Source organism: Ahaetulla prasina, chromosome 8 (assembly GCF_028640845.1).
Source record: "Ahaetulla prasina isolate Xishuangbanna chromosome 8, ASM2864084v1, whole genome shotgun sequence".
NCBI lineage: Eukaryota > Metazoa > Chordata > Lepidosauria > Squamata > Colubridae > Ahaetulla > Ahaetulla prasina.
In genome coordinates this window covers 28,206,323-28,226,651 of record NC_080546.1, presented here as the reverse complement: position 1 = coordinate 28,226,651, position 20,329 = coordinate 28,206,323, and the positions used below count along the sequence as shown (strand labels likewise).

Sequence of the window (20,329 nt, the reverse complement as noted above, 5' to 3'; positions counted from 1 at the left end):
GCACATGTGCCAAAGGTGGCATGCAGTGCCCTTTCTGTGGGCATGGCAGCCATCACCCCAGCTCAGCTCCACCACGCATGTGCGCCTGCCTCCCACCGGCCAGCTGGTCTTCAGATCTCTGCCACGCATGTGCAGGAGGCAGGCGCATGTGCGGGGGGCACATGCACAGGGGCGGTGCGCATACAGGGGCGTGCATGCATGAGCCGGTGTGGGAGGGAGCATGCAGGGGGGCACATCCATGGGGCCATGTGTGCATGCACGGGGCTGCATGCATGGGGGCTGCATGCATGGGGGCTGTTCGCTCACACACACACGTATTTGCACATGCACATGCATACTTTGGGCACTTAGTCCAGAAAAGGTTCGCCATCATTGCACTATTCCATTCTGATGAAAGCAATGCTAGGCATAGCAGAAAAAGACATAATAATTCAAACAAATTTGTTGCATTAATATAGCTAAAAATATTATTAACACGGTTTACACCAATGCGATCAGTATATATGTTCATATTTTTGTATCCTTGCACACTAATCATGCTTCTATCATACCATTTCAATATAAATGAGCGCCAGTCAAATAGTGAATTTGGGCCAGTTCCTCTTTCTTGGCCTACCTTGAAAGATATAGAAACGGGACGGGGGATACAGTAATGAATGATTTTGTTATCATTTGTTTTAAAAATTCTCATCTCTTTTTGAGGGTGCTAACAACTTTACCCAACAGCACTTTTTAAAATCTTTCATCTTCTTTCAGTCCATCCACTCTATCTTCATATATTTGTTTGTATCTTGATCTTTATTCACTCTTTTTACATGACTAAACTAATACAATGAATTTCTTTTGTTGTATTCAATCAACGTTCAGTCAATACCCATTCATTCCTGACCCCACCTGTTGTTTTGTCAACACACTTTTTCAGTATCTAATTTCCATTGCATTCAACTTTCATGTTTCTTCTGACTTAATTCTCATTTCCATGGGAAAAATGGGCAGAAACAAGTTGTTACATAGATTTTCACTTTTGACAAATATTCCTTTCTCAGAATATATTATTCACTATTTTTTAAGCAAATATTTACATAAAATCATTTACTTGTTCTGATTTATATATCACATACAAATATATTATACAGGTTGCACACTAAACAAACCACACTGATATTTTAACATTGGTTGCTATATTATCTATACCTGGAACTCTTCTATTTTTCAGGCGTAAAACTCCAGTACTCTTCATTAATTGGTTCTTGAATGCTAACATACTGTATATGGCATGTTTCAAATTCTCTCTTTGACCTTCTACTATTATTCCCAAATGTACTAAAATACTCCTTCCAAATTTTCCTCACTTAAGTTTCATATTATTTCTTAATTTTTATTTCTTTTTTAAAATTAATTTTGCATTGCTGGAGGTTCCTTCTTTAGACTTTTTCACTCTATTTTTTTTCTATTTTTTTCTCAAAAGCACACTTCAACTGTTTTCTCTGCTTTTTTTAATCTTAACTGGTCCTTGTTGTCATTGATTACTTTTTATCAGTTTCTTTCTTTCAGTAAACCTAATATAGTATATTTCTCTCATTTTCCTTTCTTATATCCAGTGTGCCATAAGCACAACCTAGGCTCAGTTTTACTCTAATCACATTCTTGGTATTCTATGTAAGATAGGATCTCTTAAATGAAAGACTCTATCATTTAAGTCAACATATTGTTTTGTGCATCCCATCAACTAGATGGTAAAAACAGACAGCATATATTTTAATTAGAGTAAGCATAGTCTTACCTGGATGTTAATTTCAAAAGATGCTGCTGGTAATATTCTGCTCCATGACAGTTATTTTAATTCTCAAATCTTTTAGCACCTACACGAAACCATTGAAAGGGAAGTTGAAAGAGATGATAAGGGGATGCACTGATATAATATACAGAAAAGCTTTACTGCTTTTCATTTAATATAGGTAAGGCAATTCATGTTTTGTACCATTGTCTGGGAAGAATAATTTAGCTGTATGAAGATTAAGATAGCTTTACTATTGGTGGGTTTTTTTTTCCTCTTGTAAAAGTGACGCCTATCATCTTCTAGAAAATACTGTATTCCTTCTAAGGCATTCTTATACCTAGTACAGTAATAGAGGCCTAAAATAGTTTCAATTGCTGAAACTTCCTTCTGTCTGTAACAATGAATTAGCTAGGACAAACATCCCTGCAGCTTTTATAAATGACCTGGCCTACCTTGGAAGTGATTTGTGAACTTCAGTTAGATTAAAATCAGTCAATTGAGTTGCCAATTGGGATTGGTTGATACAGTGACATTATTATACTGCTTAGCCATCTGTATGGGGTAAAAATCTGTTTTTAGGCCTTATTCAAAATACTAATACTGGTACGAACCTACAAAGCCTTAAACTCTGAGGCCTACAGTTCCTCCTTCCGTATTTACTGAAGATCTTCATTTAACATCTTCTCCAGATACCCTCAACTGATGAGGGCAACTGATGAGGCAAAGTGGGTAAGATACAAAAGAAAGGCCTTTTCAGAGGTGGTTGATTAATGCTGTACCAAGGAGCTCACCTAATGCCTACATTATTGTATTTTCACTGTCAAATTAGCCTTTCTTTTCTTAATCATTGTAAGAACCATATAAGCCTTTTAACAATTTAATGTCTTATTACTATTTTATTATTTATTATTGTGATTTAATGCTGTATTTGTCCCATTACCATTGTTGTTTCTATTTCCTATTATAATGTTGTTCTTTTTAATGATTTACCAGGGTTTAGATTGTTTTATTATATTTATGCAGTTTTACTTATAAAGTATTTTACTTTATTATGCAACAATATTATAAATTAAGAAATCTGTTTTTTATCTTGTCAGATTCAAAAACATTCAGAGCAAAGAAAAATCTGAAGCTAAGAGGCCATCTGAGAAACAAACTGTCTACATTTACCTTCTCTAGATTTTCCTTTTTAAAGTATTGTTCAGTTTAAATACCTTAATTCTTAACATTTTGTTGATTTTATTGTTTGTTCAATTTTTAAACAGCATTCCAGTTACATATTGTTTCTGCTAAGGTGAAATCTTTTTAAAAAGAAAAACTCAGTAAAAGTAAACAGAAATGAGCAAGAAGGTTTTTCTAAGTGGCATTATCGGATCTATGAAGATAACAATTACATATTCAAACAAAAAACATATGCAGTGTTTATTCATGCCCAAGGAGAAATGCTGTTTGCTCCAGGGCGTGGATTAAAAATATTTTGCCACATATTTGTCTTGTATTTTTAATTATACCAAGAATTGGAATGCATATGTAATATTTAGAATTTCTTGTGATATATATGAGTTGCTGCTTTAGAAAAATTCATTCAGTTTTTTTTCTTATAGTTTTAATAATTGAACCTTAAATGGCATTGAGCTACTTTACTATTTCTTGGCTACAGGGATCAGCATTGCTGAAATACTATCTAATTGAAAAATAAGAAGAGTTAGCTTAATCATAATCATTAAAAGGAGGAGCATGAGCTGAGCAATATGTACTTTCATTTATTTCACCTAAAAAGTGAGTCAACAACCAGTGAATGGAATAGTTGTCACTCACATTCTTGTTAAAGGAGTAGTGACTAAACTATTTTTAGGATGTGTCATTTATATTATACCACATACATAATCACTGTAACTAGCTTTGTAAAAGCAGATAGGATAAACCACACAATATTTTGGTGCATCTCAAAAGAAGTAATTTCTGAAAAAAACTGGATGCTTTTTGTCACTAAAATTACCACCTTGTTTATTTATCAAATTTACTTGCCACCCATCTTGCAGTTCAGGTGACTCTGAGCATTGATCATGAAGAGTTATCCATCCTGAGTTTTAGTTATGAAATTTAGGAATCCTTCAAGGTTGTCTTCTATATATAGAGCACTGCACACCAGAACAACTAGACACAAGAACAGTTTTTTCCCGAAGGCCATCACTCTGCTAAACAAATAATTCCATCAACACTGTCAGACTATTTACTGAATTTGCACTACTATTAATCGTCTCATAGTTCCCATCACCAATCTCTTTCCACTTATGACTGTATGACTATAACTTGTTGCTGGCAATCCTTATGATTTATATTGATATATTGACCATCAATTGTGTTGTAAATGTTGTACCTTGATGAACGTATCTTTTCTTTTATGTACACTGAGAGCATATGCACCAAGACAAATTCCTTGAGTGTCCAATCACACTTGGCCAATAAAATTTTATTCTATTCTATTCTTGCTATGGGAGGTTATCAAGTCACATAGAAATATAGCACATTCCTATAAATTTCACAACAGGTAACATTCATTGCCAAGCACCTGCATTAATCACTTTATTTTTTATAAATAGATCAAAAAGAGGAACTGTATGCTAGACACTATTGTCCTTTAAATGTGGCAGAAGGGGACCAGATACAAACATTCTCTTCTCCAGCTATTTTTAAGAATAGGAGCTGCATTTTCATGGTTAATATTTTTTAAAGTTGTTAGAATCTTGGTTCTTTAAGCAGATATTAGGGAACTAGGATTGTTTTAGATACAAAAGAAATATATGGGACTATTATTTAGACTTTATAAATTAATTGGAATGTATACTATAACTTTATAGATTACATTGCTATTTAGTTTGACATACATTATATAATTTATTATAAATAGCATCAAATAATAAAGGCTGACAAGAGCAAGAACTGGAACTTTGTATCTCCCTCAACACCCAAAGTGATAAAAGAGGAAGTAGAGATGTAATATAGTAGTATTAGTATATTCATGAGTCCGTATTCCTTTTCTTGATCAGCAACTGACTTGCAAAGGGCCAGATTGGATATGCTGGTTCAGCAGTGGGACCAAGAAGATACCAAAGGTCAGTTAGTGCAGCAGGATGCATAGAGTGCAGGGCCCAAAAGGACATAGTCATAGTTCCCTCTACAACTCATGAATAGGGGTTGAAGCAGTGATGGGTTGCTACCGGTTCTACCCGGATCGGCAAACCGGTAGCAGTGGCGAGAGGCTCCGCCCACCATGCCAGAGGCTTCTGTGCAGACGCAGAAGCATCGTGCGAGCGAATGCGCACGAGCAAACTGGTAGTGACATGTTTTGCAACCCACTACTGAGTTGAAGCACCTCTGTGGTTGTAAGTCAGGTGAGCTGCCAAGTGCTGAAATTTTGATCATGTGATCGTGGGGATGCTGCAACACATAACTTTGGGGACCAGTCATAAGTCATCTTACTGAGTGCTGTTGTAACTTCAAAAGATTTATGAATGAATGGTCATTAGTTGAGGACTACCAGTAAACCACTTATATTTACCTGAATGAAGTGACATAAAAGTATCCATAATAAAATAAATTGCTTGTATACTCAAAGATTAAGGCTTAGCAATTAACTAAATTAAAAAAAGATAATAAATTAGATATAATTAACCAATCTGTTACTGAATTATATAAGTAAAATCTATATTAGAAGCTGTCTGAATACAGTAAAACAACTACAGTATACTGGATCTGAACAGGCATGTTCTATGCTAGAGTAGCCTTGTGAGATAGGCAGCCAACAAATACATAAAATAAATAAAATTCTACTCTGCAGCATAGCATGCAGCATGAAGAATGTATTAGGAACTGCAAAATAAACATGAAAAAGAGTAAATAGTCATAAAGGAAAAACTAAGAAAGTTGAGGTTGGATGCAGCTGATTACAAAATACAATCTTTGAAGCAGTGTATGTGCTGCATGGATGATTTACAAGAACAGAAAAGTATGAAAAGGGATAGTAAATAATTTTGGTATAAACTAGATTGCTTTCTCATTTCTGTTCTGCTTTCTATACTTTGTATAACACTACTTATCACAAAAGAAATACTGCAGTATGTATTTGTGTGTGTCTGGGTGTGTGGGGGTGGTATAGGTATATATCAGTGATGAAATCCGAATCGGTTTGCTACCAGTTTGCTGGTCACACATGCACACTATGCGCCAAACACATGCTCTGTGCACACGTGCATGCTGAGTACACGCCAAAAGGAGGCTTGGGAAGGTAAGTAGAAGCAAGGGGAGGGGGATCAGCAATTTAACTTCGCTAGAAAGCAGGATTTCCTGCTTTCCTGCTTTCTAGCAAACCTAAACTACGCTGCACAGCTGATTGTCAGAAATACTGGTTTGGAGAAACCGGTAGCTTTTTTTTTTACTACCAGTTCGCCCAAACCGGTAGTTTTTATCACTATCGGTTCACCTGAACTGGAGCAAACCAATAGCATTTCACCCTGGTATATATGGATGTATATGTCTGGGTGTGTATATGTGTAAAACAGAGAGACAGATAGCAGTAGACAGACATATGAGGAAGAAATATATGAATAAACCTGAAGAGTGTGCTATACGTAGCACTCAATATTAACTCAGTACCAAGAAATAGGTTTGAGAATAAATCTGGATACTTCAAAAAACAAGCATTTTTTCCTACTTGTAGTTGAAGTTGTATATTTCCAGCATCTACTTATTGTTTCTGGTAATAGGTATAGGAAAAGCAGAAAGACAAGAAAAATATTCTAAAATTACCCGTAAGTACTATAGTAAAACATTATAGATTATACATAGTTTATACTGATATGCTAAAATAATTTATTCAATTTTGGGGGGATTAAAATATATCAAATAAATATTGTCTAAGAAAAATCATTCATTTTCCTACTGACCTTGTATTAGATGCTCTTTCTTCTGAATCCTATGCTTGTTGTGACTAACAACAGACTCTTTTTAATGCCCCAGCTCCACAACTTCCCCTTAAGGTGCATATACTCAGGAGTGGTGTAAGGTAATTCAGTTGGCATTGATTATGATGTCATCAGAATTCAGATGTATGGAATTTTTTATGTAGAACTATTGTTGCCTAGTCTGATTAGCAATTTTAAAAGTATTATAAATAAAGAAGTTTTTCCTACCATTTTATATTAGTAATATGCTCTATTTAATTTTTGCCCAAAAATATTTCACAATACCAACTAAGGCCCTTTTTTACCCTTTGTTCCTTGAATCTTTCATAGTAACACTAAACCAAGTGGAAAAAATAAAACTTTTGAAATTTCAGCTCTTCCCTTATATGTCACTGTTCAAAACTGCAGTTTGTTGCTGAATAGAAATGCTTTAATTTAAGAAGAAGATTATTTCTATATAGAGAACCCCAAGTTTAGTTCTGAACTTTCTGAACAAATATTTCTGAAATTCTAAAGAGCCACTATGAAATCACTATAAACAATACTTCATATGAGATGAACAGGTATGTAAATTTAATTAGTAAATTAATTAAATAAATAAACACTGAATTTGGGATAACTTGAGTTTTATTATGAAATTATTACTACTAATAGTATTATCTATGCATTTTGGAACAAAGTACCATTCATAATTTACATTATGATAAATAAATAAAGTTGACTTTCTAAATAAAGTCAACTTTATTTAGAAAAATAGGGTATATAGGCTTCTTAGGATCAGTTTCAGTTGGAGCAGCAAATAAACCCTGGAAAGAACGTATTATTTTTAAATAAGATTTTCAGTAAAATCTGTTGGATCAAAATAATTTTTAAAATTCTTTCCTTACACAATACTTTGGCTACTTGCAACTTTTTCAAGAACTTTCCTGAATAAACAGAATATATATTTAAATATAAATTTGTATCGATTTCTATACACTGATAAGTATCTATTTACAAAATTCAAGATATGCAGCCATTGCCATTGACTTAAATTATTCAGATTTTCTCCAAAATTACTAATCTTTGTGTCAAGTTGTTATTTTCATTCATAAATTTTGTAGCAAAAAGCCAACATTGGATATTAAATCAAGCTTTAAATATGGCTAGGCAACCAACCATCAGAACTTTATGGCATGTCTACATATCTAAGGATGTATACATATACAGCATCCTTAAACTATTCCTGTCCTATGCTCGTATTTGCTTGATGCTAAATTAGTTTGGAAAGATTTTGTTCAGACTAAGATACTTTGGCAACAGCTCAAATGCTATTCAGATTGCAATGCAGGCTAACATATACACTACACTCCCATGACACAACTTCCCTAAGGTAAAATCCTTCCATCTGAAATAGGAAAAATGATGCACTCCTGGACGTTTAAAAATAACACGGCTAGGAGAAAGTATCTAGCTCAGGGAGTAAAAATTAGTAATTAAAAAAATCATATTTTCTGCTGGATCTTGAATCAGCAACATTTGATTTCTAAGTATTGTAGCCCTTCTACTACTACAGCTTTTGTAGCAAAGATAACTGCAGAGAATGGAGAACTTGCAAGAATGGTGAAAAGAGTATTTCTAAAACACAGCAGGGAAATCTGCCTAAGGTTGCATTTATAATTAAATACAATGAATACAAGGCAATGTCATCTCTAAAAATGGTTATTGGTCCATTCTGCAACAAGACAACTGCCCAGTTCAGATAAGTCTTGAGGGAATATGCCTGAAGCAATATCAGCCTTTAATCAAATTGATGGAGAAGATGCTCCAAAAGATATTAATAAGATATGAGGAATATGTGAATTAATTCAATAATCCCTATATTTGGGCAATGGAACTCAATGATCTTATACATTAACTAAAAGATATCTATTTCTAAGCAAATGTACAGTAGTCAACAAAATAATTACATTATAATGTACCGTGTTTTTCTTTAAGGTGCCAAAGAACTATCCTATTTTTATCTTCAAATAAATGGCTGTGACCCAAGTAATTTATTGCCAATGATTGTCCTCAGTTCCTAGGAAACACATTGCCTTTCAAGAAGTCATATATTTGATTAGGGAGGCTAACAGGATGTTCTATAAAGCTTAATAGTTATTGAAATATTACTTCAGAGAAAACAACACAGTTCCAAAACTGTATTTCATTTTCATTAGGAACAAACATTTGAAAATGTTATTTTGTTTATAACTGTGTTTCTTTGCATCTATCTAAATAGATAGTTTGCTTAGTATCGCATCTTCTGTGAACTCAACCAATATAGTCTGTAACCCATGGTTTATAAATTAAGATGGCATGTAAATGCAACCAATTTTTGTTTCCACATTTCACATTTTTCCCTATCAGCCCTGCTAACACTGATTGCGAATGCCAGGAATTAGGCCACAGCTGGACTATGTACAAAATATATATATATATATATATATATATATATATATATATATATATATATATATATATATATATATATATATATATATATACACACACACACACACACACACACACACATATATACGTATGTATATATATATATGTATGTTCTAGTCACTGAATTATGCTTTAATTGTATTTCAAAATAAAGGCAATTGCAGGGGAGGAAAGAAAATCAAGATGATGGCTGAAATCTTGCAGCTGCAGCTATCTAGACTGTTTTCACGATTCTCTAACCTTGTTTGACAATCTTATTAATACGCTTTGTCAAAAAGGTTTTACTTCTGGAAAATGGTAATTAATTTACATAGCTCAATATAAGATAGTGCTATATACTGCACTAGGAATATAGAGACACAGGTTCTAGTCCAACCTTACCCTTGGTAAACCCAATAAGTGATTTTGGGCCAGCTGTTTTCTCTGAGCCCAACCTATCTCACAGTCATTGTTACAGGAAAAATATATATTTTTATTCAAGAATTTTAGCTTTAAAATTACAAAAAAATTCATATTGTTATTGTACCCCCATTGATTGGGTGGGAGCTTGGCTGTGCTCTGATAGCTCCCACCCAATCAGTTCAAACCCCCACTAGCAGTTAAAAGGAAGAAACAGCTGCGATCACACATTGCTCCCAGAAGCACGAAGCTGAAGCCTGAAGATGACGAATGAGACTTCGTCGAAACGTCGCCAAGACACTTCCAATTTTACGTGGGAGAAAACCCAAATAACCAAAGACCTACATACAAACACCCGCAAAAACCTCAGAAAACATATATATATATACATATATACATATATACATATATATATTACTGTTATAGTGTTTAATGTGGCGCTAACTTAGTAGACCACCTGGAAGTTGCAAGAGATCCAAATCACAATGGAATAGGTAGTTGTGGGTGCACCATATATAACACCACCATTTCATAAGGTGCATTGGTTTTTAGTAGCCTACCGGGTACAATTTAAGCTGCTGGTTATCAGCTGAACAGCCATTCATGGCACAGGGTCAGATAATTTGTGGGACCATCTACCTCCAAATGATTGACTAATCCACCATATCTAGTTCAGCAGGCATACTATGAGTCCTACTCAGATAGACGCTAGCATTAACGGGACTAATCTTATTTAAAAAAGGGATAATATTAATCAGAAGCCAAGTACTAACATCTATATCTCCATCTTCACAATGCCTGCTTCCAGGGATAAAATGGTACCGGTTTGGACTGGTAGTAAAAAATGCTATTGGTTCAGGTGAACTAGTATTTCCAGTGATCAGCTGGGCAACAATCAGCTGTGACACACGATTTATATTAGCTAGAATTGTTGGATTTCCTGCTTTCTATCTAATCTAAATCACATGGCACAGCGGATTCCCACCCCGCTCGCTGTTCTACTTACCTTTGCAGACTCGGAAGGCTTCAAAATGTTCCTTTTTTATTTATTTATTTATTTATTTATTTAATTTGCATTTATATCCCGCCCTTCTCCGAAGACTCAGGGCGGCTTACACTATGTCAAGCAATAGTCTTCATCCATTTGTATATTATATACAAAGTCAACTTATTGCCCCCAACAATCTGGATCCTCATTTTACCTACCTTATAAAGGATGGAAGGCTGAGTCAACCTTGGGCCTGGTGGGGCTTGAACCTGCAGTAATTGCAAGCAGCTGCTGTTAATAACAGACTGTCTTACCAGTCTGAGCCCTGTGCTGCACTGCGCGGGCGCACCTTAGCCACACATCTGTGCAAAGCACGCACGCATGTGCAAAGCATACGCTCGGTAACAGACTCACAGAACCGGTAGCAGACTTCAGAGGATTTCACCGCTGCCTGCCTCCAACACTTATTTCAGCACTTAAAATATAACAAGATACATAATGAAGAGTTTTTAGAAACCGTACAAGTTTCCAGGAACAAATCAGAAAGAGTCCAAGTGTACTCCATATGGAAGTTGTGCCATAGATAGATAACCACCATTTACATTATGCAACCAAAAAGCTGGGTTCAATTCAACAAGCAATCCAATTGTGCTAAATATGAAATCAAAATGCAAATCAATTAGTTACTGGCAACCATCCACTTCAAAATATTCCACAAGGAAATATTTTTATAATAAAACATTAAATCATGGATGATATGGTAACACTGCTCCAATTTTCCTTTATGGCTGCTCCTTTTAGCAAAAGTCCAGGAAGACCTGGGTCTGCTGGTTGGCCTGGGAATTCAATGGAGGAGTACCAGATGAGAGATGTCTATTAGACTGACCCCACTTTCCCTCACCCAAGCATCCTGCTGCCATTTTTTAATTCATATTGCTATACTTTCATTATTTTCAATGTTTTATTATTTTACTATTATTATATTTACATATTTTATAATTAAACATTCTAATATTGTAAGCTGCCCAGGGTAACCACATGGTGAGATTGGTGGCAAATAAATTTAATAATAAATAAATGTCGTCTCTCTTCAAAGTTTTGTCCGCTTTATGTCTTAAACATCTGACTTTTTAAAAATCTGCCACTACTTATTACCAAAACCTCTGCCTTTTTAAGGAATAAAGTAGGTAATTCAAATTAAGACTCCCTGCCTTTAGACCTTTCTACTTGCGAAAATGATAATAGAGAGAAATTGAGAACACACTCATAAATTCTTGATGAATCAATTTTCAAAAGAATTTCAGTGGATCATGAACAAAGCCACTGATTTTTACTATTTTAAGTAAAAAAATTATTTTTGTCAGATCCAAAAGCTTTTTCTGTGCATATAAATAAGATTTATTAAATGTAAATTCTACAATAAGATACAATCAGCACAATTCTTTCAGATCTATTAATGAAATAAGGGTATGAATCTATCTGCCTGCCTGCTTATTCCCCCCCCCTCCCCACTTACATGTACTTCTCACTTAACAATCATAATTGGGAATGGTAACTGTTGCTAAACAACAATGGTATAAGTAAAAACTCATGCCATTATGCTGATTTATGAGTAGCAAGTCCAGTCTTTAAGAGAATAATGTGTGATTCTTACGCACATCATATGACTGTGACTTGAGACTTGCCGGCTTCCCCATTATTTGTTGGAAGCTAGCAGGAAGGTCGTAAATGGTGGTCACGTGACCATGAGATGCTTCAACCACCATAATTGTGCACCAGTTGCCAAGCACCCAAATTGCAGTTGTATGACCATGGGGATGCTGCGATGGACAAAACTGCAAGGACCAGTGCTGTCATTCAGTGCTGTTGTAACTTTGAATAGTTGCAGAAAGAGAATCACTTAATATTTTATTACATTCTTTCAAGTCTCAGGGTCAAATATATTAGCTGAGTTGTTCTTCAGCATAATATCTGCACTTACTCATTAGGTTCGGGCATGCACATGCGCATTCACACACATGCATGCGCGCTTTGGGCACTCAGTCCGGAAAAGGTTACCCATCACTGGCCTAGCTCATACTTTTAAAGCTAGAGCTCCCCATGCCTTTTCATGAATTATTTTCTTGACTTATTTTCCAAGAGAAATTAGTTTGCATTGTATATTCACAGAGAAAGGTTTAGAGCTGTGAAAATGTCTGTGAAGTAAAAAGGCAGACATATGCGAAAAAAATGAGCTACAAAACTGTAAAATCAGGGGCCTTATTTGAAAATAGGGGACTTCCTCAAAACTAAACATAGACTTGCTTTCCATCTGATTTATACATATTCAGAGGTTTCCCAGGTTCAATAGGACTGTACAGTAAGCTTGAAAATGATTCCGGCCTAAGAATCAGTTTGCAGTGAAACAGCAATGAACAATATAGTTAAATAGCTTTCTGAACAGATGCAGCTTTGAGGAAACAGTAGTTTATCTGTCTTGCAGAAACTTTCTTATCAATGCCTGTTTCAGTTCCTAAATAAATTGCAGAGCATCTGCTGGGACAGAACTGTCTGTGATTCTTAATGCCTTTTGAAATAATCTGGGACAGTGGCGTCCATGGTACAATAATCCACCTAACAGGCTGAGATCTTAAAGACAGCAGCATCTCTGTTAAGAGTCATCCTACAAGTCATTCTCCCAGCATCTGCTTGGCATACAGCAGCACTGTATCCATATTAAAATGAAGTGTCATGTATTCCACATTTATATAGTGTTCACAGATATCTGTATTTACTACATATCTACTTAAACCAGAAAGCTTTTCTATAAATAATCTGCAAATAAAATCAATAAAATAAAAGAAACTACTTAAAGCCAATTAAGAAATTGAAGTGTAGTTTAAATAAAGTTTGATTTTAAGACATCACTATCCCTAAACTCAAATAAAAATATTTATGCAATTATATAACTAGAGCGTAAGAACACACTCAGGTATATGGTATGAAAGGGGGGAAAATAAACTATAATATAGCTCATGAATACTTCCAATCAGCTAATTAAAGCCCACTAGATTTGAAAATTATTTTATTCATCATATGGCATACACAGAGGTCATGTAATCACTGATATACAAATTTAAATGAAGTATCATTATAGATACACACATATATACACACATATATACACACATATATATACACACATACATATGTGTGTGTATATAATGTATATAGATATATATACTGTATAGAGAGAGATAGAGATATTATGAGGACAATACAATATAGGAGATAAAATATGATGATAATAATGATAGCAATAGCACTTAGACTTATATAACACTTCACAGTGCTTTTACAGCCCTCTCTAAGCAGTTTACAGAGTCAGCATATTGCCCCCAACAATTTGGGTTCTCATTTTACCCACCTCGGAAGAATGGAAGGCTGAGTCAACATTGAGCCTGGTGAGATTTGAACCACCAAATTGCTGGCAGCCCACAGTCAGCAGAAGTATCCTGCAGTACTGCATTCTAACCAATGATGATGATGACGATAAAATTAGCTGAGGCTGAAATCCCACTACAAAAGAAGTGTTTTGGAAAGAGATTTCTTCATCTAGCTTTGGACAGAGCTGTTCTCTCCCCAATGGAGCAGACAGATATAGAGGTACTTCTAGAACCCCCATTAATGAATAGAGTCTCACGGCTTCAGTGGCAAACAGTACCTTCCTGAGCTTCATTAGCTACCAGCTGTCAGCTAGTCAGTTGACAAGTAACCCAAAAGGAGATTATTATAATAGGAAGAATACTTATAGAAGTCCCAAAATGAAACTAGTGCAAAATGTATGCGCCAATAGCTTGTTCAAGGGACAACTATATCAAGATCTTTATAATGTATATTCTAAACCTGAATTGTATTAGAATTGTACTACTAAGTTAAGTTCAAGATGTTTGTGGTTGCCTATAAAGATTTACATTGCCTTCTTTGCTATGCATCTACCCAGATAAGACATATCCTACTAATGGAACAGTTGTTGAATTCCATGGTTATGGTTGCTGTTGAGTCTTCAATGCCAACTCACAAAGTATTTTTTTGGGGTGTGAAATATTTATACCCCCATCATTTTGGAAAAAAAGTCTAGACAGCTCATATACCAGAAAACAGTAAGACAATAACAGAATAATAACAGAGTAGAAAGGGACCTTGGAGGTCCCTTCCAATATTTAATATTTTTTAAAATGAAATTAATAATCAAATTAATAATTACGTAAAAATATAACATTAATTATTAATTGCATTATTAATAATTAAAACAAATATCAAAGAAAGCCAAAACAAGATCCAGTGCTGCACAAAGTATTAGTAAAATGCTCACTGAAAAAACTGAAATTTGCAGTTTTTCTAAATGTTAACAATATTGAAAAATCTATATTTCTGTGGAAAGATTATTCACGGCAATGAGGCTACTACCAAAATCATCTATTTCTGTGCTCCTTTTTGATGTGAGTATATTTAAAGAATTTTTAATTATAGTTACAGCAGATGACTTAACTAATCACAAATAACTTAGTAAGGCTGGACCTGGTTACAGGTAATCCTCAAAATCCCCTATTTTGATTACAAAATAGACCAGAATTTCCATTGTTAAGTGATGTAATAATAAAGCACAACATCATGTGACTTTACCTCTTAGCTGCTCTCACTGCCCTGCAGTGAAAAACTCCTTTCACCACCTTCTTTCTCCCACTGCTGACAAGATATGCCTATCCTGACCCTTAGAAAGGCAGCTGCTGGCCACATGAGGCCATCTTCCCCACAAGGAAATTGCTGCAAGCAACCTGGGAAAGTAAGCCTTGTGTGGCCAGCAGCTGCCTCACAAAGGGCCAGGGCAGGGATGCCTCATCAGCAGTTGGAGCAAGACAACAGTGCATATCATCTAGGGCAGCAAGGGCCACAGTATGCAGGGAGCCAAAAGGTCATAGACAGGGGACAGTTCGGCCAGTAGGGGGAGTTGAAGTACCCGTGCACACATAAGTGTGAGTGGGCTGCCAAGTCCCTGGATTTTGATCATATGACTGCAGGAGTGCTATAACGGTCATAGCTTTGGGGACTGGTCATTACTCCCTTCAGCACTGCCATAACTTCAAATGATCTCTGAACAAATGATGGTAAATTGAAACTACCTGCAGTTCTTGGATGGGAGAACATCAAGATACAAGAGGCCAGGCAAACTGAAAAACATCTCAGAAGATGGTAACAAACCACTTCCTTATTGTTGCCAAGAAAAAAAAATGTGGCTCTGTCCATGTAATTACTAGCTGAGCTCAATCTGACATTTATTCTAATTATAAAATAGTTGTTTTTGTAAATTTGTTTCCTGATTTGAGATTATTTTATCAATGAATAGGAAGATATTATAATAAATACCTTGTTTATGAATAAAGTTATCAAGTTTATCTCTGATACATTAAAATCCAGAGCATCAAGTGGTGTTTTACAATCTACAAATACAACTCTGGTGATTTACAAAAGATTAGCAAGATTTAAAAAAAATAATTAAGCTGTTTATTCTATTTCCCACTAAATAAGGAACTAAATGAGAATGCTTGGTGGATAATGAGGAAGTATTTGCATAAAAAAACATTTCTGCACTTGGTTGTGATACTAAATACATATTCCTGACTGAGAATTTTTGAGTGTCCTGTTATTTATTTTTGCCTAACTCCATTCATCTGAGCTACTCTTTTGCATCTTATTTCTACTTAGATGTCAGAATGCTTGGCATTCTTTTTCTTTATACATCATACTGTCATTAGACTACTGAAATAAATGAGTTTTAAAACTGTTAAAACTGTCAAGAAAAACAAATAGTATTGCTAAAAAATTGAAACACAGTACTAGCTATTTAACAATTACAGTGAAGTTTAGAATCAATTTTTGTGATCCTATAATGCCAGAAATGATCACATGAAGCCTTAATTGATTTGATTTCATGTATCAGCATCTTCCTGCTGGCAATAGTTAATGAGTTATTCTCTAGGTAATTCATCTACTTTCTCTCTTTCCTGAATATATATTTCTAAGGGGGGAAAGGGGAATCTACGTAAAGTTGGCATCACTAACTATGCTTCCCTTTTTTCTGAGCAGTTGGTGCTGGCAGAACTAAAGCATTAGAGTGTCTACTTGGCCGCTGTATTCAAACCACTTATCCAGGAACATATCCATTTTTGTAACTATGATTGCTTTCAGTGGTTACACCTTTATAGGCTTCTTCTCATGTTACCCTTTCATATACGTCAGATGACTTGTTTACATGGAGCCATGAATTTTGAAATGTAAATCAAATGTGCTTCTTTTTTTGGCCTAAAAAAGAATGAGAATCCAGAATGCATTAAGAAGAGGAAGGAAGGGTGTTTTTCTCCCTATCTGAATTTCTCTTGTTTTCCTTGACCTGCTTCAGATTTCTCAAACTTCCACAGAAGCTTTTAGGACATGAGGAAAAAGTATTTTGATCTCTTAGTGTTTCTATGGATAAAAAGAACATAATTGGATCCTATTTCTGCAACTGATGAGTTTTTAATTTTCTACTATAAAATATTTTAGACAATAGTGGGTTGGATATCTTCACCTCTGCTCATAAAATGGTGCTATATGTTTATTTCTGTAGGATGGTAGAACGAAATGTAAAGATATTCATACTTTGACAAACATTACAATTGATACTGAATCTATTGTATGTTTGCACAAACCAAACTGGGTAATTTCAGAGGATCTATAAATAAACTGATATATTATATCAATTAAAGCAAATACCATATTTTTATATAATGCAATTAAACGATTAAATTAAAAAATAATGACTAGAAGCATTAACAATTTTGCACTTAATTGTTACAAACATATAACCACTGTAGAAACATTGTAGATTGGAACATCTATATCTTCCACGAAGTAAGTACAAAGTAAGGCAACAATCATGCATAATTCGCATTATCAGATATTTTTTAAATAATTAAATGAAGTTAGCAAAAGAATGTAACAGCCAAAGTTAAACATAAGTTAAACATCAGGAGTGTACTCTCTAAGCTATTTTTTGTTTTTAAAAAACTCTATTTTCTGAGAATAGCCTAATAACACTTCAAGGTACACACATCAAAGTAACAGGAAACCTATTTGCTTTTATATATGTACCTATTTTTTATAGTGTTCTTCCTCAAACAGCTGGTTTTATCATACAGGCTGCAATTCTCCAGCCATTCCAAAGTACCATTTATTGACTTTTACAGAATGAATGATCTCCAGGTTCCTTTCTCAGATGCACACTATAGTACACTAAGTACATGTACTTGGAAAGTTGACTTCAGGCAAATAACATTTATCAAAATTCATTGTCTACCAGGTGTCTATCAAGTCACGTCAATTTAAATTCTTATAACTAGGTGTTTTCAATTATACTTTTTCTAACATGAAAATATAGAATCATTTGTTTTTATTCTAAGGACACATGGTCATTTTCTAGGACCATTGTCCATCATATAAAAAACCATGGGAATATGGCAAACATTGTTGTTAGTGCTTTTATTTTAACAAACTAAAAATCAATGCTCACAATTGCTATTTCCTATTGTCCCTTTACCATTAAAATATACAAATTCTTCATTAGCCAAGATCTTGAAAATAAATTGAATGTTAAGATATGTCTTAGAACTGAATTAGTTCACAATAAATGAATAATTCTACCTATAAGAGATGTTTCCAAAGGAAATGTCTATATTTAACTTTTATAATATTTTGTACCAATAAGATCAAAACAAAGAGTTTCTGGCTGTTTGGAAGTTCCTTAATGAAAACATACTTGACAGTACCTCACAACTTTTAACATACACAGCAAATTGTAAAAAACAAAACAAAAACTACTACTCTGAAAGTCAGCCTCATTAGGAGAATTCCTCTTATATATTACAGCGGGGGAGGGGGGGGATCTGTTATAAACTTGCTCTCTGCCAATAGCCTAAGAATTGCTCTTTGCCTTTTTCTTTAAAGGGAAAACACACTGAGCAATTGAAGCATCATTTTTCCTTACCCAGAACTAAACCTCCGGTTGACACATCAAGTTCTTGAACTTACCTCTTTTTTTTTCTTTTTAAATGAAGGCAATAGCCTCAGAGCAGGAACTCAGCAAAAACTAGTTCTTTTTAGAGCTTCCAGGCTCTTTAGTACTTGCCGCTCCTTCTGGCTACAAACAGGGACACTCCTGTCTCTGGGCTAATAGCCGCAAGGAGAAACAGCTAGAAGAAAGTTTGCTCACCCGGTCTTCCGCTCCCAGTTTTCATCCGCCCCGTCACTTCTAGCCGGCACACCTTTCCCTCCCCGCCTCCGGGGAATGCCGTATGGACCGTTAGGCCGGCCGTGCAACAGCTGGAGAGCTTTCCAGGGCCTGAGAGCGGCTCCTGGAAGGAGGAGAGGAAGACAGAGACTACAGGCGAGCAAACCCTTTCTGTTTCTGAAGCCACTGTTCCGTTTTCAGCCAGCTTCATGCTCTTTGCTTGTCGCCACCTCCCCTGTCTACCACAGCCTTTTCCTGACATCATTCATTCTCATACATTCAAACACACGCCCACTCCATTTCCAAACAGTGACTCACTCTAGAGCCCTGCTGCTGCTGCTGCTGTTGCCGCCGCTGCTATTCGAAGGCTTGGCTTGAAAAACCGGTTAAAGACCTCTAGAGGAACGGATATTTATTTATTTTTATTTATAAAGAGGGCGGGGGAAATCCCCCTTCTAAGCAGAAGAGTGGGAAGGAGGAAGACTTGGCATAGGTATTAAAATTAGGTCGAGTGGAAAAACTTCATTCTTTTTCTAATGAACCATTCGAATTAGGGAAGAAAGGTGGAGAAGCCTGTTTGCAAAATTCTTTGCCCCTTTGACAAGCCACCTTAAAGAAACAAAACCTTTTGGCATGAAATAGGGGCAGAATCTGACCTTTACAATGCTGCTGCTCTTTTTCAGAAATGTTCTGTTCCTCACCATCCCAGCTCAAAGTTCACCCGAGTCCCATGTATTCTCCCTGTCCTTCAAACTTCCTTAGCTACAAATAAGTTTACCATCAAAACTCTGGAATAATTTAGCTGTAGGGCTCAGGAAGATGTACCTAATGGCCATTTAGCTCCTGCTTGCAGAAGAGTATTGAACAATTTGAACGCTGCCCTTCTTCTAGCCTACATTTTTAATTATGGAATCCAAAAGAAAAGTGCATCACATGACAAAGCTGTTTGAAACCAAAGAATAATTACTATATTAGAAACAAATTAATGATACCCTCCCAGGCATACTTACTTGAACATAAACCCCACTGAATAGCAGAAGATAATGTAGGTAAGCTTGTATAAGACTGCATTTATTCAATTATTTTACAGACATGAAAATAGCATATATAGTAGAGGCGATACAGATACTACTTTTTTTTACTTTTTAGGGCTATTCTTAAGCATACGGATACTTAAATTAAGCTCTCACTGTTATTGTATCACCAGATCCTCAAACCCATGTTTTCAAAAGTGTATGAATGGTGCATTCCCCCCCCTTTTTTTTTTAAAAAAAAGGAACATTGTTGGAATAGAATAGAATAGCAGAGTTGGAAGGGACCTTGGAGGTCTTCTAGTCCATCCTTCTGCTTAGGCAGAAAACTCTATATCATTTCAGACAAATGGTTATCCAATCTCTTAAAAATTTACAGTCTTGGAGCAT

The 20,329-nt window shown here is 35.2% G+C and overlaps 1 protein-coding gene across 8 annotated transcripts in view; it reads right to left on the bottom strand.

The window, feature by feature from the left end:
- Nucleotides 1–19,199, bottom strand: part of SGMS2 (sphingomyelin synthase 2) — a 35,676-nt gene extending 16,477 nt beyond the window's left edge. For 2 of the 8 annotated variants that reach the window (XM_058193961.1, XM_058193958.1), the window contains exon 1: nucleotides 18,710–19,199. The gene's annotated coding sequence lies outside the window, so the exon portion shown is untranslated. Of the gene's footprint in view, nucleotides 1–551; nucleotides 617–1,783; nucleotides 1,863–18,709 lie in introns of all 8 variants that reach the window. The other 6 variants (XM_058193962.1, XM_058193963.1, XM_058193957.1 and 3 more) reach the window with 5 other exon arrangements.
- Between the last annotated feature and the right edge of the window lie 1,130 nt (nucleotides 19,200–20,329).